The 25857-nt window shown below is 40.1% G+C and overlaps 1 protein-coding gene across 1 annotated transcript in view; it reads left to right on the top strand.

Annotated features, from left to right (window-relative positions):
• The window catches only part of TBC1D5 (TBC1 domain family member 5), a 595354-nt gene that overhangs the window by 117492 nt on the left and 452005 nt on the right, over nt 1–25857 (top strand). The window contains exon 3 of the mRNA XM_052643045.1: nt 6246–6341. The gene's annotated coding sequence lies outside the window, so the exon portion shown is untranslated. The remainder of the gene's footprint in view (nt 1–6245; nt 6342–25857) is intronic.

Here is a 25857-nt window from a genome sequence, read left to right as displayed (position 1 = left end):
GTCAAAGGCTTTAACAGTCGGTGAAGAATTTGCTTGCCTTCTCTGTGATCCAGTGGATGCTGGCAATTTGATCTCTGCTTCCTCTGCCTTTTTAAACCCAACTTGTACATCTGGAAGTTCTCTCTTCATGTACTGTTGAAGCAGGATTTTGTGCATTACCTTGCTATCATGTGAAATGAGTGCAATTGTATTGTAGTTTGAACATTCTTTAGCGTCTCCCTTCTTTGGGATTGAAATGAAAATTGACCTTTTCCAAGATAGTGGTCATTGCTGAGTTTTCCAGATATTTCCAAATATTGCTGGCATATTGAGTGCAGCACTTTAACAGTAGCATCTTTTAGGATTTGAAATAGCTCAGCTGGAATTATATCACCTCCACTAAGTATGTTGCTAGTCCTGCTTCCTAAGTCCCTCTTGACTTCACACTCCAGGGTCTTTGTGAGTGAACACACCTATGTTGTTATCGGGGTCAGTAAGAGTTTTTTGTACAGTTCTTCTGTTCATTATTGCCACCTTTTCTTAATCGCTTCTTCATCTGTTAGGTCTTTGCTCTTTCTGGTCTTTATTGCACCCATCTTTGCATGAAATGTTCCCTTGGTGTCTCCAGTCTCCTTGGAGAGATCTCTAGTCTTCCCCCATCTATTATTTTCACTTATTCCTTTGTGTTGTTCACTTAACGAGGCTTTCTTAGCTCTCCTTGCTATTCTCTGAACTCTGCATTCAGTTGGGTGTATTTTTCCCTTTCATCTTAAAAATACCTTTTCAGAAACATATAGAATAATGTTAAACGAAATATCTGGGCTAGTCAAGTTGACACATAAAATTAACCATCACGGTTGAGAGAGACTGACTCATTCAGTGATTCAGTTCAGTTCAGTTCAGTCACTCAGTTGTGTCCGACTCTTTGCGACCCCATGAACCGCAGCATGCCAGGCTTCCCTGTCCATCACCAACTCCCAGAGTCCACCCAAACCCATGTCCATTGAGTTGGTGATGCTTGTGAGTACTGAGTACCTAATATGAACTGGGTTCTATGCTAGATATTGGAGGACCTTAGCAGATTTAAAAAGAGAAAAATTCAGTTGACAATTTTTTTTCTTGTCATCTAATGTCAGAAATAGAAATTAGTAATGATTGTAAGTATTCTAGCCTGGAGAATTCCATGGACAGAGGAGCCTGGCAGGTTATACTCCATGAGGTTGCAAACAGGTGGACGACAACTGAGTAAGTAATACTGTCTTTCGCTTTTTCTATGCTAAGTACGAAAAGGAAGCTACTTCTTAAATAATATGTAATGGGGGAGATATGTACAATGTCCAATAATTTTATATTTAATTTTAAATTGAATTTAGTGACAATTACATTGAGTTTAAAAAAATGTATATTCAGTTTCACAATGACTTTATTCTTAAGTAGATTATTCCAGAAATAGGCTTTCAAGCTTAACAAAATGCAAATCTCTTTAGGAGTAACTTGTGTTGAAAGAGAAGATACTGTTTTTTTCTGGACCTCTGGCTCCTTTTTCTCAGTGATAAAGAGCATTCTTTTTTTTGTTGTTCTTGTTTTTTAATTTTTATTTATTTTTCCATCTTAAACTAGAGCCTAAGTTTCAGTCTAATGCTTACCTCTTCCACTGCTCCATGTTCTCTGACCTCCTCTGGCTAAATTAGTGAATTTTTTAATAGAATAATTTTTAACATGCTGAGGAAAGGGAACTTTCCTTCTCTGTTTTATTTCATTGTGAATTGTTACTAGTGACAGGAAATTTTTTATTAGGAAAACAGAAAGATATGATATAATACAGAATAAAGGAAATTAGTAGATGTTAATACTTGAAATGTGTCACAAGTATGAAGGTGAAAGTCACTCAGTCATGTCCGACTCTTTGCAACCCCAAGGACTGTACAGTCCATGGAATTCTCCAGGACAGAATACTGGAATGGGTAGCCTTTCCCTTCTCCAGGGGATCTTTCCAAGCCAGAGATCGAATCTAGGTCTTCTGTATTGCAGGCGGTTTCTTTACCAGCTGAGTCACAAGGGAAGCCCAAGAATACTGGAGTGGGTAGCCTATCCGTTTTCCAGCGGATCTTCCTGAACCAAGAATCGAGCCGGCGTCTCGTGCATTGCATGCGGATTCTTTACCAAATGAATTATAAGCATTTGGTTTTTCCAGTAGTCATGTATGAATGTGAGAGTTGGACTCTAAAGAAAGCTGAGCACCAAAGAATTGATGCTTTTGAACTTTGATGTTGGAGAAGACTCTTCCAAGTCCCTTGGACAGCAGGGAGATCAAACCAGTCAGTCCTAAAGGAAATCAGTCCTGAATATTCTTTGATTAGGAAGGACTGATGCTGAAGCTGAAACTCCAGTACTGTGGCCACTTGATATAAAAAACTGACTCATTAGAAAAGACCCTGATGCTGGGAAAGACTGAAGGCAGGAGGAGGAGGGGATGCTAGAGGATGAGATGGCTAGATGGCGTCACCAACTCGATGGACATGAGTTTGAGTAGACTCGGAATTGGTGAAGGACAGGGAGGCCTGGCATTCTGTAATCCATGGGGTCACAGAGTTGGACACAACTGAGCAACTAGACTGAACTGAACACTTGAATTGATATTTTAATTTTCCTGGGGAATAAACGTACTTGATGACTATTTGCAGCTTCTTGTGGGGTTTCTTTTCTGGAAATTAGTTAAGACTTGTTAATTAAATATGATTTGGATTAAAATTTTTCATTGATAAGCTAGAGGTTTGAGTTCTTTATTGGATAAAATAATTCTATTCAGAAACATGTATTGGTGAGTTAGTTGTGCTTGTAGGAGCTAGCTCTGCGGTGGGTAATCATCCACCCAGTTTGTTTGAGACAGTCCTTTGAAATCCTGCTCTGTGTGTGAGTGTGCACATGCATGTGCATGCACGCATGTGCGCACTGGGCCCTGTCACTCTTCGCGGCCTCATGGAGCGCAGCCTGCCAGGCTCCTCTGTCCATGGGCCTTCCCACACAAGCATACTGGAGTGGGCTGCGGATTCTTGCTCCAGCCGATCTTCCTGATGCCTGACCCAGGGGTCGAATCTGCGTCTCTTGTGTCTCTTAGATTGGCAGGCGGATCTGTTGCCATTGCGCCACCTGGGGAGCCCGGGGAGTGCCCGCTCGGTCAGTTCAGTCGCGCGTGCGTGTCGGCGCTGCAGCCACATGGACCGTGGCATGCCAGAGTTCCTTGGCCCTCACCAGCTCGCAGAGCTTGCTCACATTCCTGTCCGTTGAGTTGGTGATGCTATCTGAACATCTCATCCTCTGTCGTCCCCTTCTTCTCCTGCCTTCAGTCCTTCCCAGCATCAGGGTCTTTTCCAAAGAGTCAGTTCTTCCCATCAGGTGGCCAAAGTATTGGCATTTCAGCTTCAGCATCACTCCTTCCAATGAATATTCAGGACTGATTTCCTTTAGGATGAACTGGTTTGACCTCCTTGCAGTCCAAGGGACTCTCAAGAGTCTTCTCCAACACCACAGTTCAAAAGCATAATTCTTAAGGGCTCAGCTTTCTTTATAGTCCAACTCTCACATCCATACATGACCACTGGAAAAACCATAGCCTTGACTAGATGGACCTTTGCTGGCAAAGTAATGTCTTTGCTTTTTAATACTTGTCTAGATTGGGTAATAGCTTTTCGTCCAAGAATAAAGTGTCTTTTAATTTCATGGCTGCAGTCACGATCTGCAGTGATTTTGGAGCCCCCAAAAGTAGCATCTGTCACTGCTTCCATTGTTTCCCCATATATTGGCCATGAAGTGATGGGACCAGACGCCATGCTCTTAGTTTTCTGAATGTTGAGCTTTAAGCAAGCTTTTTCAGTCTCCTGTTTCACTTTCATCAAGAGCTTCTTTTTAATTCTTCTTCACTTTCTGCCATAAGAATGGTGTCATCTGCATACCTGGGGTTATTGATGTTTCTTCTGGCATTATTGATATTTCTTCTGGCATTCTTGATTCCAGCTTGTGCTTCATTCAGCCCAGTGTTTCTCATGATGTACTCGGCATTTAAGTTAAATAAGCTGGTTAACAGTATACAACCTTGACATGCTCCTTTCCTGTTTGGAACCAGTCTGTTGATCCTTGTGCAGTTCTAACTGTTGCTTCCTGACCTGCATACAGATTTCTCAGAAGGCAGGTCAGGTAGTCTGGTATTCCCATCTCTTTAAGAGTTTTCCACATTTTGTTGTGATCCACACAGTCAAAGGCTTTGGCATAGTCAATAAAACAGAAGTAGATGTTTTTCTGGAACTCTGTTGCTTTTTGCCAGCAACCAAAGGATGTTGGCAATTTGATCTCTGGTTCCTCTGCCTCTTCTATATCCAGCTTGAACATCTGGGAGTTCACGGTTCACATACTATTGAAGCCTAGCTTGGCGAATGTTGAGCATTACTTTGCTAGTGCGTGAGATGAGTGCAATTGTGCGGTAGTTTGGGCACCTTCCTGGTAGTTTGGGTAGTTTGGGCACCTTCCTGGTGGCTCAGAGGTTAAAGTGTCTGCCTCCAATGTGGGAGACCCGGGTTCAATCCTTGGGTCGGGAAGATCCCCTGGAGAAGGAAATGGCAATCCACTCCAGTATTCTTGCCTGGAGAATCCCATGGACGGAGAAGCCTAGTAGGTTACAGTCTACGGGGTTGCGCAGAGTCGGACACGACTGAGCGACTTCACCTCACCTCACCTTGGGCGTTGTTTGGCATTGCCTTTCTTTGGGATTGGAATGAAAACTGACCTTTTCTTGTCTTGCGGCCACTGCCGAGTTTTCCCAATTTGCCGGCATATTTAGTGCAATACTTTCACAGCATCATCTTTTAGGATTTTTAATAGCTCAATTGGAATTTGATCACCCCCACTAGCTTTGTTTGTAGTGATGCTTGCTAAGACCAACTTGACTTCACATTCCAGGATATCTGGCTCTAGGTGAGTGATCACACCATCATGGTTATCTGGGTTGTGAAGATCTCTTTTGTATAGTTCGTCTGTGTATTCTTGCCACCTCTCCTTAATATCTAATGCTTCTGTTAGGTCCATACCATTTCTGTCCTTTATTGTGTCCACCTTTGCATGAAATATTCCCTTGGTATTTCCGATTTTCTTGAAGAGATCTCTAGTCTTTCCCATTCTATTGTTTTCCTCTATTTCTTTGCACTGATCACTTAGGAAGGCTTTCTTGTCTCTCCTTGCTATGTTTTGGAACTCTGCATTCAGGTGGGTATATCTTTCCTTTTTTCCTTTGCCTTTAGCTTGTCTTCTTTTCTCAGCTGTTTGCAAGATCTGCTCAGACAGCCGCTTTGCCTTATTGCATTTCTATTGTGGGGGGATTGTCTTGATTACTGCCTCCTGTACAATGTCTCGAACCTCCGTCAGTAGTTCTTCAGGCACTCTGTCTATCAGACCTAATCCCTTGAATCTATTTGTCATTTCTACTGTATAATGGTTTAGAATTTGATTTAGGTCATACCTGAATGGTCTAATGGTTTTCCCTACTTTCTTCAATTTTAGTCTGAATGCCTACTATCCTGCCTTAATTATTTTTAGCATCCCTGTTTTTGTTTTTTTATTGTTCCCAGATAAATTATCGGAAAGGTATTGTTTTAAGACAACACCCAGTTTTAATTATATGGTCGTATAGTTCAGAAGTCCAGTATATGTCTCCCTAGCCCAAAATCAGGGTCAGAGAATCTGTTTCCTCTTCTTTCAGTTTGTTGGCAAAACTCCCTTCCAGGTGATTGTAGGACCTAGGTCTCCATTCTTTTGTTTGTTTCCTGTGCTCCAGGAGCCCTTTCCAGCTTCTTTTGAGAGCAACTTCTTGGCTCTTGGCCCTCTCCCCCCCGTTTCAAAGCCAGCAACAGCTGTTGGAATCCTCCTTGATACCTTTCTGACCCTTCTCTCCTTGCATCTTTCCTTTTGACTCATGTGATTAGATTCGGCTCACTAGGATTATCTAGGATAATCTCTCCAGCTCAAGGTTCATCAGTAATCATTTCTTCAAATGGCTTTTTGCCTTGTGAAGTAACAGGTCTAAGGGAGTAAGACAAAGGTGTCTTTGGAGGGACTGGTGAAGTGTTTTGCCTCCTACAAGGTCTTTTAACTCTTAGGAATGTCACAGTTTGGCCACTAAATGATAGGGTTATCCAATTTGAGCTGCCAGTAGAATTACTTAAAATACAAATTAAACCCCAGACTCAACTTTCTTCTTTCCTCTCTTTATGTTTCAGTTCTTTCCTTTTCTGTTCCCTGTCCTGGTTCCCTTTGACACTTTTACGATGGTCGTGAACCCATTTCCTGACTTGTCAGAAGTCAGCAAGGAGGAGGTATGTTGTTTCTTTTTTGCCTATTTGTTGTAGATAAAGGAGCCACATGTTTAGTGGTGTGATGACTTCCATCATTCTTTTAGTCTTTTGCCTTTGAATTCTGCCATACTCTTGTTTCTCAGTGTTTAGTGGCACGGCAACTTCAGGAAGTTGTGTCTAAGTTTCTGTTGTTGCTTGTAATGCTGTCCTTAGACTACTGCATGGAAAGAGGAGGGATTAAGACCGGCTCTCCCCACAGTGCCCACTCCCCATCTTTAGACTTTGTTTTATATTGAAGAGGTCCCTGGGCATTGCATTCATTTAAATAGCTTCTTATTTTTTCAGAGGGTGTGGTTTTATATTCTAGAAACAAATTTTGTTGGTACTGCTGCCTTTTTAATAAAGTAAGTACTTGAGTGTTTTTGTTTCCCATTTTTGCGAATTTTAATTTAGTAGATTAAACTACATTAATTGAAGAAAACAATCATGTATGTTATGTCTGTCTAAAGACCAAATTGCCATTTTTGTCTATTCTTCAACTAAGTTTGTCATCTGGAATTTTTCCCAAAGCACAGAATATAATTTTGTATTCAAATAGATTAATTTCTTGTTTGGACAATCTAAAAAAGACCAATTTATGATTTTTAATCCTTTATCTTATTTTAATAAGCTAAGTAGATATTGGATACTTGGTAATTTATAGATAGTTGAGTCTTTAATTTAATAGTGAATCCATCAGAGTTTAGATATACTTAAGTAATGCCTAATACATAAAACCCATGCTCCATACCTCTAAAGTTGATTTCTTTCTTTTCCGTTTACAATGCCAGTTTTACACTCCGTTTGCTGTCGGTGGAAATGTAGCCGGCAGACACAGCACGTATTTATCATCACCGAGTTCACTGTATCATACACGAAAAGTACATTAATATGCCGTACAGAAAGCCTAACACACATAAACAACCACTTAGCATTTTTGAGAACATTTCTGACTTATTGATTAGCTTAAATATCTTCTAGTCGAGCGTGACACCCACGTGGCCTGCATGCATTCACGTACTCATCTCGGAGCAAGTGCTGCTTTGGCTGATGAATGAACACGTCTCTGCTTTATGTATCACAACGAAGATCAGACCTTAGAGAGCTTTTCTCTACCCATCAGAACCCCTAAATCTTGTCACAATTAAATTTTTCTCGGGATTCTTCAGGTAAAGTATACTCTGGAAGACAACTTTTAACAGCCTTATTACACATCAGTACTTGCATGTGGTGTTCTGAGTGGGGGCAAGAGCATTTGTCTTCATTTCTCTTTTCCTTATGTTTCTCTTTTCTCTTATGTTCTTGTGTAAACTCTGCCTTGTAAATCAGCCTCAAAATAGGTTGACTGTATATGTTGTAAAAATATGTACAATATTTACATTTTTTTCTCATTGAAATATTTTATTGAAATTGGTAATTATCAAAGCATAATACCTACTTTATGTAGATAACTGACCCAAACCTCAGAAAATGAAATAAAAAAATTAGAAGTAATATAGATGTGAAAAAATGAGGGGTGTACTATGTAAAGGGTAAAGAATAGATGAGTATGGTTTTGCTTTTGGCCTCTGTGGGCATTTATGTGTATTCTAGAATTCGGACACTTTAAAAGAAAAATGTCCTAGCCTCTTCTTTTAGTGGAATAATACAATAGGAAGTAATGTGTTTAAACATTTTATGGTTCCCTCAGGTACTTAGTTTATATTCTGATACTTCCTTATTCAAATAAAAAGAGAAACAATTTACAAATTATGGTTTCTTTTTTACTTTCTCCAGCGCTGCTTGGGTAAGCTTCTGTGAGCTCTTTGGACACTGTGGTCCTTTCGTGAGTCATCCGGCACTCAGCTGTCTCATGAAGCCAGCCAGTCCCTTTCATTTTAGTTGCTTTCCCCAGGTATACTATAGAGTTCGTTAATGGTGTGGCTGAATCTTCAGCCTCTGCTTTTCACTCGTCCTCTCCCTTCCGTTTCCGGGTCTGCACTGTTGCACCCTCATAGCACACGCTACAGTCTGGAGCTCGGGGTCAACATATGCACACTGCGGAGCTTAAAATAGACAACCAGCAAGGACCCACTGTGCAGCGCAGGAAACCCTGCTCGAGGTTGTGCAACAGCCGAAGTGGGGAAAGAATAGACCCATGTGTAGATGAAACAGAGTCACTTTGCTGTCCACCTGAAATAACACAGCACTGTTAGCCACCTGTACTCCAACATAAAATAAAAAGGTAAAAAGTCACCTGTACTCCAACATAAAATAAAAAGGTGAAAAAGTCACCTGTACTCTAACATAAAATAAAAAGGTAAAAAAGTCACCTATACTCCAACATAAAAAGGTAAAAGTCACCTGTACTCCAACATAAAATAAAAAGGTGAAAAAGTCACCTGTACTCTAACATAAAATAAAAAGGTAAAAAAGTCACCTGTACTCCAGCATAAAATAAAAAGGTAAAAAAGTCACCTATACTCCAACATAAAAAGGTGAAAGTCACCTGTACTCCAATATAAAATAAAAAGGTAAAAATCAACAAATAAAATCTGTCATCTGTGCCTTTTGCCACATTCTCATGTCTCTACTCCATTTCCTACTGTCTCGAATACTTTGCTTCCCAACATGTTGAAATGCTTGGAAGAACGGAACGCATCCTCTTGTCCCAGCAGAATTTAGCTGTTCTTAGCTTGCCTCCCATTATCTTTAGGATCTTTTTCTTAGACCTAGGAATTCGCTCCCTTACTCATCATATCTAATTAGCTTATAGTCATAGTGGAGTTTGCTCCTGTCAGATCCTTACCATTCTTAAAAGCCAGCCCCATCTACTCCTTTACAGCCTTATTCCTCGAATACTTCAGAAGGTTTTGCTCTGCTGGTATCCGAAGTATTTGATATCCTTTTTGCGCTCAAATCCATCCCATATATTGTTGTCAGATTAATTTCCCTAAAGTATTGTTTTTATTCTGTCATTATTCTGCCTGGTTGTTATTGTTCAGTCACCAAGTCCTGTTCGACTTTTAGCAGCACACCAGGCTTCTGTGTCCCTCACCATCTCCTGGAGTTTGCCCAAGTTCATGTCCGTTGAATCAGTGATGCCATCCAACCATCTCATTCTGTTTCCCTCCTCTCCTTTCAGTCTTTCGCAGCATCAGGGTCTTTTCCAGTGAGTCAGCTGTTTGCATCAGGTGTACAAAGTATTGGAGCATTAGCTTCAGCATCAGTCCATCCAGTGAACAACCAGGGCTGGTCTCCTTTAAGATGGACTGGTTAGAACTCCTTGTAGTCCAAGGGACTCTCAAGCGTCTTTTCCAACACTGCAGTTCAAAAGCACCAATTCTTTGGTGCTCAGCCTTCTTCGTGTCCAGCTTTCACATCCGTACATGACCACTGGAAAGACTGAAAGACTGGAAGTGTTAGTTGCCCAGCTGGGTCTGACTCTTTGTGGTCCACCAGGCTCCTGTGTCCATGGAATTTCCAGGCAGGAATGCTAGAGTGGGTATCCATTTCCTATACAGACCTTTGTTGGCAGAGTGATGTTGTTGCTTTTTAATGCAGTGTCTAGGTTTGTCATTGCTTGCCTGCGTAGGAACATTTAATAACCCCACTCTGTCTGTAGATTGAAATTTGGAATCTCCAGCCTGATTTCATATTTCTTAAAAATTGCAGTGTTAGCTTCAGGTGTATAACCCAGTGATTCAGTTATATACACAGTCTCTGTCAGCTTCTTTCCCCTTACTGTCTGGATGTGCTGCAACACTCTGTGACCCCCGTGGCCTGTGACCCCCGTGGTCTGGAGCCTGGCCGGCGCCTCTGTCCATGGGGTCTTTCAGGCCAGAGTAGGGGAACACATTGCCACTTCCCTCTCCTGCCTTGGCAGGTGGATTCTTCACCACTTGAGCCCTTTTCCCTTATAGGGTTTTACAAAATACTGATTCTAGCGTGATTTTCAAGGTTCCTTGGTGGAGTTGTCCTAAACTTATTATTTAGCCTGTGTTCCGCTGCTGCTGCTGCTAAGTTGTGTCCTTCTCCACTGCATGAAAGTGAAAAGTGAAGTCGCTCAGTTGTGTCTGACTCTTTGCAACCCCATGGACTGCAGCCCACCAGGCTCCTCTGTCCATGGGATTTTCCAGGCAAGAGGACTGGAGTGGGGTGCCATTACCTTCTCCGTGTGTTCCACTAGTGAGTAACAAAAAAATCTCCCATTTCTGTCAAAATGGTGCCAACATACTGAGAATTTTCCTGGATTTGCATAGCCTTCCTCATCTCACTTCTCCTTTTGTCCTGTGATCCCGCTGTATTTTTTCTAAACATGCTTTTCTAAAGGTTGTGTACTTTCTTCCTAACTTGGAGCTCATGTCCTGCACACTCCATGAAATCTTTCTGAAAAATTTGGTTTACCTTGATCTCACCCTCTCTCAAGTCCTGTTTTGATTTGTTACCTATTACAGGGCCCTTTTTGTTTGGTGTTTTGCACTATTACGTGTTTGTAGTTGGGCCTAGATTCTGTACTGTTAATTATTAATAGATTTTAAGTGTGAAGAGATGAGGGACCATGTTCTGTTTCCTTAGATCTGTCTTATGGACTAAGTATCAGTCATTACAAATCTCAGATGATAAATTGATATTTGCTCATTCATTATTTTCATAAATATTAATTGATTACCTAAGAAGTATTGATAATGGGTTAAATGAAAGAAGTAAAGACCCTGTATTCATGGACTTTCCATTCTGGAAGGGAGAGAGAAATATCCTGGAGCTAACTTAGCAGTACTTATTTAATTACGATTGAGGACTGTGGTTTGCTACGTTTTTGACAAGTGAAACCCTGAGAATCGCCTTCTTTCTTTTCCTCTGCTGTTATTGGTATGTATACTTTTTCTTGCTTTAAACCTGAATTTCGATACGGTAAACTACTCTTAGGTTTTCCGAGGGTAAAACAGTTGTTTTCCTCTGTGTACACAGTACTGACATGCCGTAAGTCTAGATTCAGTAGGCAAAAGAGTGGAAAGGATGATTCATATTTTTTTTGACATTTAAACAGTTACAGTAAATTTGTTTATCCTTGAATATCTATGAAAAGTTTATATTTAATATACTAAAGTTCTCTTTTATAGAAGAAGATTAAAGTTAAATACATTATTAGACACATTATTATTTTAACTTAAATGTTTCTTCCAGTGGCTTGAACGACATCATGTTTCCTAGGTATGGTTTTTTGTGAGATTGTAATAACCATAGAAAGTTAATGTTGAAAGAATGGCAAAGTATTCAGTGAAACAAAAAATTACTGTATTTGCAAATGTAAAATCATAATTTACATAAATGTTACAGTTAGGGACATTATGAATGTAAATATGCCTTCTCTATTCTCAGTCCTGTAATGTCATTCTTTGTCCAGTGGGAGATGAAGAGTGATGTTGAGACTGCCGTTTAACCTATTATAATAGCTTTAAAAAGATTAAATAGCGTTGATGTAAATATGAGGAGGGAAAAGTGTATTTGTCTCCATTAAGTGGCATAAAAAGCCATGGCAAGAATAACAGGCTGGTGGGTGTGCACTAGGCAGTGAGATCCCTAAATTCAGGTGCTGATTATAAGTATAAGGACAGTTGCCTCCCACATACTTAACTGTTGTCTGTTTTCTTCAGTTAAAGTATAATTCAGAGTTCTTAAAGTGCTGAATATGGCTTTTATTTTTTCACTTCCCCTTAGCATATATGTTAAAAAAAACAAAAACAAAAAGCACTTCTACTGGATGGTGATTTTGATGGATATAGGTGGAATATTAAACCAAATGCTATAAAGATAATTCACATGATTGCTTTCGAATGCTCTTTATTGAGTACCTTACTTGCTTCCCACTGTTAACAAACAAATGTTTAGCGGTAAAGTTAAAATTATTTAAACGTATCTGAGCACAATTTACTTTGCTGTTGTGTACCAGGGACTTAAGCTTTAGATTGTGATTAGTACAGGGATTATGAGTATGTTTGTTTAGATTATTATAGTTTTTAAAACTTACTTTGGTGATGCTCTTTAGCATCATGGCTTCAAAGTGATATAGTGCTTTGCCATCATCAGTTTTGACATTTTTTAAGTAGTAAGAAGGAATTTCCTTTGCATTGTCTGCAAACCCTTTCAATGATAATTTTGTAATGTATTCTTCAATTGTTGAAAAGTATATAGTATGGCAACCCTGTTCTTAGAAGGTAGCTGGCTTTTATGCATAGAATAGCAGGGAAAGTGTTCCAGACTTAAATTTTTTTAAAACTTTGTTTTTAGAAAAAAGAGTACAAAAAACCCCTCTGTAATCTTGCCACCTTTTTATTCTTAGGTATGCTTTTTATTTAGCTTTTAGTAACTTGTAATTTAAGATCACAGTTATTAGGTGTATTTCTGCATTTTATAGATCACTCCCAGATGCTACAGTATTAGTTTTTATCACTGCATATTTTATGAAATGTCAGCCTTCTGTTGGCTGTTCACGCAGCATTGTTAGTGATCAAAGACACAACATAAAGGAGAGGAATCTAAACAGTTGGCTTATCTTTGTCCTTCACTGTGACAAAAATACTATAAAATTACCTTATAAAAAGTCAAATAATGGCATCATTTAACATGCAATGAAAGGATAAATGTCTTTGTTTTTTAGTTAAATAAAATCTTAAAATGTTTAATATCAAGGAAATCCAGTTATAAAGAGAAATAATTTCTAATTGTGCTAAGTTTCCCTTTGTAAGAAATGGGGGTAATGTATGTGGTATGTTGGCAGTGCCGTCCCTAGGAAAGGCCACACGATTTTTAACAACACAAAAAGTGGCTCAGTTTAAATTCTTAGTTTTTGTTATTCAAAGTACATCCTAGAAAAGCAGTTTGGGCATTAGGCTGTATGTGATCTTATTTATTATTGTCTTGAATTGACTTACTTTCTAGATTAAAACTATATTCTATAGATGTACCAATTCTTTTTTCTCTAGTTCAATTTCAAGGTTAAAGTATAGAATGGGAAAAAATTCTCAAAGCCTGAAAGAAGATCTGTAAGAATAAAAGTCTTGAATGATTTTGATCAGCTGTTGTGTATGCCCACCACAGCAGTTGGTTCAATCAATTTTATGTTTTGGGATGCTTTTATTAAAATGAGCTGCTGCTTTCAGTAAATCATTGAGAAAGATGCTGGCTTTATACGTCCTTTTTTGGGTGGAGGCATGGCAATAGTAGTTTCTCTTTGTAGCCTTGTGAGTTACTGAAGGTGGAGACAACTCTTGACCACCACAGATTTCAGTGCATTTTTGTGTCATTGGTGTGGGTATTTCCATACAGAAGTAGAATGAGGATTTAGAGTTAAGTGATTTTTGTATAAATACATGCACTTTTATGGCCACATGCAGGAGACTGCCATTTCTAAAGAAAAACAATTGTTAGCAGATAATAATGGTTTTAGTATCTTCTCTTTATTGTACACAGTTTCAGTTTTTATAGATCACTGAAAGCTTCATTGTTTTCATCTGGGAGAATCTGACTTTTGAAAAGCAGTTTGAAGGAGAGCTAGTGGATACTTACAAATTAGGGGCCTCTTTTTTGTCGTAAGGTGCCCAGAACTCTGCCAGAGTGAGGTCCCTTGTTTGACAACATTGGTGTTACCTGCGAGCTTGCTGGAAATGCAGAATATGGGGGCCTAAACCCATGCCTGCTGAATCAGAATCTGCATTTTGATCAACATTACCAACTAATTTGTATACACATTAAAATTTGAGAAGCTTCTCAGCCAGAACCTCTCCTTTTCTCTGCATGTGTGTGTTGTAATTGTGAAGAGGCAGATTGGAGTTAGTTGGTCATTGGCAGTTCGCGGGTTGGAGGACACGATAGGAAGTTGACATTAGAATTTTCATGGAGCCCTGAAGTAGGCAAATATTTGATCTAGAACTCTCCAGGGTTTTGGTCTTTAAGTAATTACAGTTGGGATCTGTAGCTCCTCTGTATTATAGGTGGGAAGCTTCACAGGACTCTGCTAATGTTAAGCAGTTGGTTTCTTTTGGTTCTTAAATCTTGATAAATTCCTGATAATCTGGTGCTTTCTCCCAGTAACATTGTAGCAGCATTTCCATAGTATATAGTCTGTGGTATGTTTTTCCCTGGTGAAGCTCTCAGTAGAAAAGCCTGTGGTCAAATAAGTTTAGAAAGCACTGTATACTTTATTCCTCTTTAAGAAAATTACAACATACATTGATTTGTATTAAAAAATCTTAAGAACCTGGTGTAGCTTTATTCCGTGTAGCATTTTCCAAATTTACTTGACCATGGCATTCGGCATCCTTTTTCTTTAAAAAAAAAAAAACAAACACACACACAACCATTCTTATCTTTCAGCATATGCACACACTGGCTTCTTTCCAGTGTTTATTCTTCTTAATAAGAGATGAAGACAACTTTTGAAATTGTCATGATGGTTACGCCACTAAAAACACACTTTCCATTATTGTTCCTTGTGCGAATGATACTGCTACAGCCCTTGTCTGCTGAAGGGACTAAGCATGGCAGACACCTCCAGATCTGGGAAAACTGAGAGAGCATCTTCTAGAAAGTGAATGTTGACGAGATCCCAGTCAGATTTGGTGGGCAAGTGGAAGGGAGGACGAGGAGCACTCTCAGTATTTGCTAGAATGAGGACAGCCATGAGTAAGCGATGAAACAAGTTCCATATTTCAGCTCAGTGAATGGTTCCTGAAATCCTAACAAGAGAGTAAGCCAGGTGCCTGTTGGAGTAAGTAGAGTATGGTCCAGTAAATGTATGAGGGCTGAAATCCAGGAATTTCCAGCTAAACGATTTTCCAGGGGTGTTTGTAAGAAGTAAAGTTGGCCATTGCACTGTGTGCTGGAGAGCCTGAGGCAAGAAGCAACTGTAGCGTTTGAGGGTAGGGGGACAGAGGAAGGAATCTTAGCGGAGAATTGCAGGAGGTGAGGTAGGATAGACCAAACAGCCTTGGAAATCTTGGAGCTGGAGTGTTCGTCACTCAGTCGTGTCTGACTCTTTGTGACCTGCCAGGCTCCTCTGTCCATGGGACTCTCCAGGCAAGAATACTGGACTGGGTAGCCATTCCCTTCTCCAGGGGATCTTCCCGACCCAGAGATCGAACCCAGGTCTCCTGCATTGAAGGCAGATTCTTTAACGTTTGAGCCACCCGGGCCAACATCCCAAATGCAATATACTGTGATAGTTGAAATCAGTGCTAGACTTTGGAGTAAGAGCGAGAGGGCTCACTTCTGATGAGTTCACGTCATGAGACCTCACTCTCTTCAACTTACCATGGGAATAATATGGCAGAAAAAATTGCAGATGGTGGCTTAACAGATAGTTTAAGAGTAGTGTTCTCTTTGCCTAGATTCACTGTGGACATTTTACCTCATTTATCGTTCAGGTGCGTCTCTTCCCTTCCTCCCTTCATACACGTGGACATGTGCACACAGTTTTTCCCCTCAACTTGGAGCAAAGATTGCGTTTATATTTGAAAGCCTGTCAGTGTATATTCTAATAGGGATGTTCTTGTCCATATCTATAGTATAATATTCAGCTTCAGTAACTTGAATATATTTATATCTAATCTGCTTTCCATATTCCAGATTTCTCATGTGAAACCATAATATTCCTCACATAAGCATTTCTCCCTTCAGTGAGTATCCAGTCTAGGACCAGACATGGTATGTAGCTGTTTTGTCTCTTTTGCCTTCTGTCATCTGAAAGGGTCACGCAGCCTTTCTTTTTTCATGATGTTGACATTTTGGAGTGATATAGCCCTTCGTTTGTCTGTCTGTCACTTCTCATTTGGGGTGTCTGCCTTTTCCTCATGATTAGATTTGGGTTCTGCATTCCAGCCAGAAGACTGCGTAAATGATATGGTGTCCTCCTTGGGATGTCACAGATAGAGGCACACTGGGAATGTCACCTGTGATCAGTCAGAATGTTACCAGATTTCTCCACCATAGAGTTCAAGGTTTTTGTTTTGTTTTGTTTTCCTTGTAACTATAATAAGCAATCAGTTGGGAAACACTTTAGAATCATGTGAATATCCTGCTCCTTATCAAAATTTTCATCTAGATTTAGCTTCTGTTGACGATTCTTGCCTGGTGTAGTTTTTTTCTATAGTGGTTGTAAACTGCTGACTTTCCAATTTCAGCCCTCCTCCTAGTCAGTAACAGCATTCTTCTGTAAGGAAAACCCTTCTGATTGATTCACTTACTTACCCATTCAGTCATTTATTATTGGTATGAGCTCATGGATGTTCTTTTCAGTGGTTTGTAATTCATTACTTATTTTGATGCTCAAATTGTCCAAGTTTGGTTTAGTAGAAGTACATGGCATTCCCCCATCACATTTTTGAGTGCTTTCTTACTTTCTGGCAAAGCAAGTTGTCACAGACTGATCTCTGATCTATTCCGCCCTGGCAGCTCTTGGCCATTTCCCTGAGGAACTCTGATTGCTTTGAGTGGGGTAATAGTATTAGTGGACTGTGCTCATCCCTGTGGGGTCTTGGCTTTAGGCCCTTTTAGAGGAGAGCGTGCCCATAGAAAGTATGGGTGTGTGCATATTTACACATCGGCATTGATACAGAAATACAGACAGACATCCAAACTGATAAACACACACACACGGTTTAGAAACCTTAGCTCACAGCAGTATCTCCGACCCTTCCACAGCGTTCTTCTTGCCTCCACTGCTCCGTATTTACGTGTTCCTTCTTTCACAGCTAGAACGCTGGCTTCCGGAAGTGTTAACACGCTAACTTCTTCACGCAACTCAGTAACCTAAGATCGTCTCAGAATTGGTTCATTATGGTGTTAGAACGAGCATGTTTACCGGCAGCCTCGCCAGTTCCAGGGTCTTTTGAAGTTCTCCTCCTCACCCCACTCACTTCTAAGTATGTGTAATCAGGTGCCGTGTTCTCAGTCACTTGGATCACTTCTTCCTTGTTTATCCCCTAGATGTGACCGTGGCTGAGTTCACTCAGCTCAGTTTCCTCTTAGTGTCATATCATTGTTGATTTGATTTTTTGAATGTGTAGAAAATGATTGACTTTTCAAAGAAATAAGATTGTATGAAAAAGTCCTTCCATATCCCCCATTTACTCGGTCCTTTATAGGTAAACAACCTAACTGGTTTTTTTTTTTTTTTTTAGTTCATCCTTCCTTTTATACAGATAAGCAGGTAATTTTTCTTACATTTTTTATTTCCCCATTGTTATCAAAAGTATAGTATACTATATATGTTCTTCTGCAATTTGCTTGTTTCCATTTATCTATCTCTTGGAAATCATATCAGTTTTAGAGACTTCTCATACATTTCATTAGTTTTCATTAGAAAACTAAGATCATGGCATCTGGTCCCATCACTTCATGGCGAAAAGATGGGAAAATAGTGTCAGACTTTATTTTCCTGGGCTCCAAAGTCACTGCAGATGGTGACTGCAGCCATGAAATTAAAAGATGCTTACTCCTTGGAAGGAAAGTTATGACCAACCTAGACAGCATGTTAAAAAGCAGAGACATTACTTTGTCAACAGAGGTCCATCTAGTCAAGGCTATGGTTTCTCCAGGGGTCATGTATGGATGTGAGAGTTGAACTATAAAGAAAGCTGAGTGCAGAAGAATTGATGCTTTTGAACTGTGGTGTTGGAGAAGACTCTTGAGAGTCCCTTGGACTGCAAGGAGATCCAGTCAGTCCATCTTATAGGAGAGCAGTTCTGGATGTTCATTGGAAGGACTGATGCTAAAGCTGAAACTCCAGTACTTTGGCCACCTGATGCGAAGAGCTGACTCATTGGAAAAGACCCTGATGCTGGGAAAGATTGAGGGCAGGAGGAGAAGGGGATGACAGAGGATGAGACGGTTGGATGGCGTCACCGACTCTATGGACATCGATTTGGGTGGACTCCGGGAGTTGGTGATGGACAGGGAGGCTTGGTATGCTACGGTTCATGGGGTTACAAAAAGTTGGACACGACTGAGCAGCTGAACTGAACTGAACCATGGTTTATTCAACCAGTCTCTTACATGTGTATTTTAAAGTAATTTCTGGTATTGTGCAATTGCAAATAATGCTAGGATGGATATACTTGTGTATATCCATTTTCACATTGTTGCAGGTTTATCGTCAGGGAAATTCCTGGAAGTGGGCTTCCTGATTGAAAGTGTAAATGCTTCTGTAGTTTAATCAGATACTTGCACGGTTCCTTTGCTGGGCTGGTGTTTACCACTTTGCATTTCCAGTAGCGTCAGGAGTGCCTGTTTCCCTACAGCCTTGCCAACAGTATACCGTGAAAGTTTGGGATTGTTTTCAATCTGATAGATGAAAAATGATATCTCAGTGTACATTTAATTTGCATTTCATTTTATTACGAGTGGAGCTGAATGTATTTTCATCTGTTTAAAACCCACTTTCTATAGGTCTTTTTTAGAAAGTTGTCTGCAGTGATATTAATCATTTATTCAGTGAGTTATACTACAAATGTTTGCTTCTGGTTTGTCATCTCTATTTTGATTTTGCTTCTGGTATTTTTGTCATGTAAAAGTTTTATTTTTGTATTTTAGTTCTCATTAGAAAGAGTTTTCCTCTTATAACTCTCAGGTTAAAGGAGATACTCAGCTTGTTTGGTTTCGTTATTCACACTTAAATCTCTGATCTGTTTAGAGCTTATTTCTGTGTATGGTGTAAGAAGCAGACCCACGCTCTGTCTCCTTTGTCTTTTCCCCAAACGCCTATCCACTTGTTTAGAAGCCCACTCTCATGCCAGTGTTCTGAGGTATCACTTTATCATAGCTAAATCTGTTTCGGGTCTTTGTGTTCTGTTTCCCTGGGCTGTCTGTCTCTTCCGTTGTACCACACTGTTTTAAGTACAGAGGCTTTGTAGTATATTTTGATGAGAGTTGCCACCGCCTGTTTCTTTTCAGCGTGTGCTAACTTTTCCTGAATTTTTATTTTCCGTTTGAACGTCAATATAACATTCTCTAGCTCAAGTTAAATTTGTAAATTTATAACATGTTGATGTTGAGATGTACCAGCCAAGGATAAGATTTTTTTCTTCCCCCTATCATTTAGGCCTACTTTTGTCTTAAAGAGTGTTTGTTCATGTAAGTTTTGAACATTTCCATTTATTCCTATATTTAACATTATTTATTACTATTTTAAATGGACTTTCTTATTCATTAGATATCCTATCTGATGTTATTTGTATATGTATTACTGGTTTTTGCATGTTTATCTTATATCTTGCTCCCTTGCTGAATTATTTTGTTTTTTGAGTTTCTTCATTGATTTTTCTAGGGTTTTCCATCTCATCTGCATCAGGTTTTGTTTGCAAATAGGTTTTGTTTTTTCTTTTCTAATTCTTATTTTTTTATGTTTTTAGTGGTGTTCTCTATTCTGATTTCAATTATTAATGTGTCCAGGAAAAAAGTAAGAGTGGTCATAGCGAGCTGCCCTCTCTGTTTTTGACCTTAGTAGGAATGAATGTTACATTGAGAGGTATCCACGTGAGAAAAGATAAAAGTACATGAAATAATGCACTGTTCCCATGGCTTGAGAGGCACTCTGTTTGTTTACATGTGTATTTATGTGAATTATATATCACTCTCTGATACCTCTCTTCCCTTTCATAGCCAAGTATTTTGAAGGAGTTCCCTCTGCCTGGCAGCTGTTCACCTTCATTTCCTCACCTTCCACTCTCACTCCTCCAACAGCTCCGTTCTGGTTTCCCTCTTGTCAAAACTAAGGCCCTCTTTATGACCTCTGTGTTACTGCATCTCACAGGATGCCTTTGTTCTCATCTTTGTCTTACTGTCTTCCTTTTCCTCTGAGTAACATTGCAGACATGCCTTCTTGTAACTGCGCTTTTCTGCTGCTGTAAGATCGCATTCTTCTGCTTGTTCCTTTTCAGTTTTCTAGCTCCTGTTCTTCTGCTTCATTTCTAACAGCATGTCCTGGGCTGCTGCTTTTATAATTCTAGTCTGTCTTTTTGAGCTTTATGTATATTAGCTTTCAAAGCAAACCTGTGGCCTGAATTTTCATTAGTTATAAATAAATTATTAGTTATTCTGAGAGTAACATTGCTAATCCACACCTGTCTTCTGAAATGAAGATCTACCCATCAACCTGCCTGTTTAGTATCTCTTTCCACTTTGAGATGTCAAATCACTTCACAATGTAAGTTCTAACTCCTCTCTCAAATGCCTCTAGTCTTATTTAAGTGACTAGTATCTTTATAGCTCTCATCGTAAAAGCTGGACATGAGCATCTTTGTTGAGCCTTCTTTCTCACTCATGGTCTCTATCTGGTGCACTTTCAGGTTGTGCTGACTATCTGTCTGCTCTCTCTAGTTTTCTCTAAAAGGGAACCCCAGCCAGAAGAAACTTCAGGAGTAAAGAATGCACGCTGGCAGAACGCATTAGGTGGAGGCGCACAAGCAACGTCAGAGAGAACTGGCGCGCAGGCTGTCAGGAGTGCTGATGGCACGGGTGTGGAGGTGGTGCGCCTCCTGCAGTGCACGCCGTCATCTGCTGGCACAGGGGCCGCGCAGAGCAGCACGGGGGTCTCGTCCAGCCCGCGGGCAGTGTCGACCTCGGGGGCTACCTGCATGCCAGTTAGGTCTAGTTCTTGAGATCCAGGCAAGGACTGAAGACATGAAGACAGAAGCGGGTAACTGGAGGCGTGGGGTCTGAATGAGACTGCTAAGCAGGGGAGCAGCCGGGGGAGCAGGCAGGGAGGAGGGGAGCGAAACTCAAGAGGAGCCTGGAGGACCAGAGAGAGCCATCCTGGAGAGCCCTGCACAGGCTCATAAGGCGGCAGCGCCAGGACAAGGGCCAGAGACTGAGGGGATGGTTGTTGGGGGAAAAAGTTACAGAAACAAAGAAGTCAGAATGCTGGGAAGGAGACCTTAGCTATCAGGGCTGCAAACTCACCCGGGAGAACAAGGACACGGGAGAGGGCATCACCTTCGCAGTTTAAGAGCGCAGCTTCCGAAACTTGGAAAGGGCAGGGATTATATAAAGAAGGATTTGTGCTTTTCCTAGAGACAGTGTTGAAGAAAAATGTGCCATAAGCAAAAGGAGAAATTTTTGAAAAGCTGAAGTAATGCTAGTTTAGTATTTTGCTATACTTTGAAAAATTTTGTAAAATGCAAAATAAGTGTAGTTTAACAAAATCCATCATGGATTGTAAATAGAATCAGTGATAGGAAGTGACAAGTATGGTGAACTGGCCCTTTTCAATGTTGTGGTGTTTGTAAACAGTGGGAAGGAACCCGCTGGAAGCAAGTAGTGAAACCTCCCAGATTTTCACATGATAATCAGATGTAGGAAGCAAAATGCCGGGAAAGAAAAGGGGAAGAATAAGTGCAGAAATACCATTGCAGGCTGCATGGTGGCAGGGACCTGGCAGCCTGTAGTAGTATCTTTTTTTTTTTTTAAGAAATATGGATTTTAATGAAGATTATTTCCCTTTGGTGTAAGTGCTGTTGTTCAGTTGCTCAGTCGTGTCCTACTCTTTGTGACGCCATGGACTGCAGCACACCAGGCCTCCCAGTCCATCACCACCTCCCAGAGTTTACGCAAACCCATGTCCATTGAGTCAGTGATGCCATCCAGCCATCTCATCCTTTATCCTCCCCTTCTCCTCCCGCCTTCAGTCTTTCCCAGCATCAGGGTCTTTTCTGATGAGTCGGCTCTTCTCATCAGGTGGCCAAAATAGTGGAGCTTCATTTTCAGTGTCAGTCCGTCTAATGAATATTCAGGATTGATTTCCTTTAGGATTGACTCGTTTGACCTCCTTACCGTACAAGAGACTCTCAAGAGTCTTCTCCAACACCACAGTTCAAAAGCATGGAGTCTTGAACTCAGCCTTCTGTGCGGTCTGACTCTCACATCCATACATGGCTACTGGAAAGACCATAGCTTTGACTAGATGGACCTTTGTTGGTTATAAGTGAGACCTGTGAAAACATCGGAACAAAATGAAAAGAGAAAAGGGAGGCGAGGATTTAGATAGTCCGCACTCTCTTATCCACAAGGCCTTTATGAGGACAGGGCAGGGCTGGATGCTCTGGCTGCTGCAGGGTCCGGCCTGGAGCAGGGGCTCCGCGCTGCAGGCTCTAAGGCCGCCGCCTCCTGTGAAGCCAGCAGCCAAGCCTCAGCCCCCTGCCTTGTGACGGGAGGCCCACGCCTCCTCTGTCCCAGCTCGCACTCCACTTCCCTCTGCCTCAGGGCTCTCTAGGAGCAAAGATGCCGCAGGCTCTAGCTGCCTCGCAGGCTGGAATGAGGACAGTGCCAGTGTCACCGCCGTGTATTGTGTTTGCTATGGGTTTCTGAGAGATTCGTTTCATTCACTTCATCACTTTAAGGTAGTTTTCTTGTTTTCCTGGTTAAAATTTGTTTTTGATTTTAAAAAATCATGGAATGGCGTTGAGTATTATCAAATTTTTTTTTCTGAGTCTCCTGAAATGATGCTATAGTTTTGCTTCTAATGCGTTGTGTGATATGGAATGTTTTACTAACTGCAAACCCCCAGAACATTTCATACATAAAAAGATTTGTAGTCTGTTCTTCAAGAAATGAGTAGTCACTTTGCTCCTTGATTACATAGGTCTTGTTTTGAATTCTGAAGGTTGTGAATTGATGACAGCTCTTCAGAAATCAGCAAGACTGAAACGGATTTGGGGAGTAAGAGGGTCAGCTCTGAATTTGCACATGTACTCTACTTCTTTTCCCTTTAAGCTCAATTTTGATTTTTTTTTCTTCACAATCTCTTGATATATGTAGGTTTCAAATATCTGTTAACTAGAATGAGTACAGAAAATTGATAATTCAGTTTCTAATTTATATGGGTGTTCAAGTAATAGTGTAGGTCATGTTGGAGGGAGGCTGAAAGCCCCATAAGTCATTATGTAAAACTTTAAAATGGACTAAGTTTGTATTCCATTTTTATTTACTACTGTTTATGGAGTTTTGGGGAGAAGGCAATGGCACCCACTCCAGTACTCTTGCCTGGAAAATCCCATGGACAGAGGAGCCTGGTGGGCTACAGTTCATGGCGTTGCTGAGGGTCGGACACAACTGAGCGACTTCACTTTCACTGTTCACTTTCATGCATTGGAGAAGGAAATGGCACCCCACTCCAGTGTTCTTGCCTGGAGAATCCCAGGGACGGGGCAGCCTGGGGGGCTGCTGTCTGTGGGGTCGCACAGAGGCAGACACGACTGAAGCGACTTAGCAGCAGCACAGAGTTTTACATAGTGAACAGGAGATGTTAATTTGCAGTTTGTATTAATGGGTTATAATAACCTCAATCTAATAATACTCTGTTAACTGTCTTGCAAATAATGATGATTTTTAAAAATGATTACTTTTAAAATCAATAGTTACCTGAGATTTTTGATCACTTCTGTGGAGTATTAGCTGTATATTACTTTCCAAAAGATATTCTGGAAAATACTTGATTTTAATCTAATAACTATAGTAGCTTTTGCATGGTTAATCATTTTCCTCAGTAAAATTAAATTAACTGTTGAAGGGGAATTTGATTAAGCCATTTCTTCTCAGTTTTCTCCTCTTTCTTATTATTTTGTGCAGTTTAGCCAGAGTTGGAATTTCCTGTTTTATCGGAAGCCATTGGTGTGTATTGGGATCCTTCTTTGGGGCCGTGATATGATTTAGTACTTTGGGGTTATTTGTTGTCATTATTGTTGTTTTTGTCAGTGTAATAATTACCCATTTGTCAAAAGTGTATGTGTGATTTAAACAAAAAGATTTTTAAAATGTGTGAGCTGTACTGTTATAAAACTTTAGTATTGTAAAGTGCTATATTTAACTTTTCTGAAGGAATATAATTCTGTCATCGTGAATTACAGTAAATCAAACATTTCTTATGCTAATTATTTTAATGTCTTTCGTATATTCAAAATTACGAAATAAAAATTTCCATATAAATTAATAATTACTCATCCTGATTTTCCTTACCAAAATGCTGTGTCAGTCCTTTATCTTATGTTATACTTACTATAATAGTCTCATATTTCATTTATCATAGGTAACCAAAGATTTGAGTACAAAAATAAAGATACTTGGTGAAAATTAAATCCTACTAATAAACTTACGATTGACTTTATGAAGGAAAGGGCAGGGAGGTGGACTGTAGGGTGGTGATGAAATAAGAAATCCATTTTTCTTGTGCTCTAGTGGATCACAGTTTAGAAGAGGGAGACTAGCAAGATAAATGGGCCAGGAATTACAGAGCAGGCTTGTATGATTTATCATTACTTTTCAGGATATAATACAGTAGTCACAATAATTTGGTGAATGATCTCCATCTTTGTGTGAAGAAGTCTATTCAATATCATGAAAACATCTATTATCATATGTGGTATAAACATAATTCCCGTCTTACATTATTGGATGTTAACAAAGCCCCCTGCCCCCTTTGTTTGCATGAATCACAGAAACCTCACAAGACTTGTCTGCCGCAGTCGCGCCTGTTATTCTGTACGTGTTACTGTTTACTGTTACGCTTCCCCAGAATGATGCACTCTCATCTGATCTTTAATCACCCAGGTTGATAAAATGAGCCTCCACGTATGGTGAACTTTGTTCTCCTATCTGATCACATTTTCTGCTTCCTGAAAGACTATCATTTTTCTTTTTAAAAATATTTGCTCCTGTTTTCTGTGTCCAAGCAACCTGGCATGATCAAAATGAGCTGTAAGTTCAGAAAATTCTCAACAGCAGAATTCTAGTTGCTAAAAATGCCAGGTTACACTAAACATTTTTAGTACATATAATTCATTTCTGCTAAGACTTAAAGTCCTGAAAATTCTGGGATTTTCTTAGGTAAATTCTCCTTAAAGTTTGCTCATGTATGTTTGGATTGTATGGTTTTGTAGAGGTATATGATATTATGTAACTAATGTTTGTTATAGTTTAAGAGCTTGATTGTTTAAAAAGAACATCAAGGGACTTCCCTGATGATCCAGTGTCTGGGACTCTGTGGTTCCAATACGGGGACCTGGGTCCAAACCCTGGTCAGGAAATGAGATCCCACAGGCTGCAACTAAAGTCCCAAGTGCCGTAACAAAGACCTGGCACAGCCAAATAAATAAATTAAATATTTTTAAAAAAATCAAGTTTGTGAGTCCCTCATTCATACAGACACACTGGCATTATTAAGTGTGAAGGCCTGGAAGTCCAGTCCATTAGAAAATGCAGCTCAGCTGCTTTGTGAATAGTTCTTGCTTTGGTGAGAAGTTTTTGTAAAAGAAGTAAACTTAGTACTGAAGAGAACTGAATCAGTCTACAGATGGATGTTTTAGACAGGTGGAAGCCTAAGCTGAACTCAGAGTATCATAGCTTAGCAAATTAAAAAAGTTATGTTGCATGGCTTCTAGGCATCAAATCTTGGTTCAGTAGAACTCAAGACAGATGAAGCTGCTGCTGCTAAGTCTCTTCAGTCGTGTCCGACTCTGTGCGACCCCAG

Source organism: Budorcas taxicolor, chromosome 1 (genome assembly GCF_023091745.1).
Source record: "Budorcas taxicolor isolate Tak-1 chromosome 1, Takin1.1, whole genome shotgun sequence".
NCBI lineage: Eukaryota > Metazoa > Chordata > Mammalia > Artiodactyla > Bovidae > Budorcas > Budorcas taxicolor.
The sequence above is the reverse complement of the archived record's forward strand: the minus strand, read 5'-3'. Positions and strand labels throughout refer to the sequence as shown.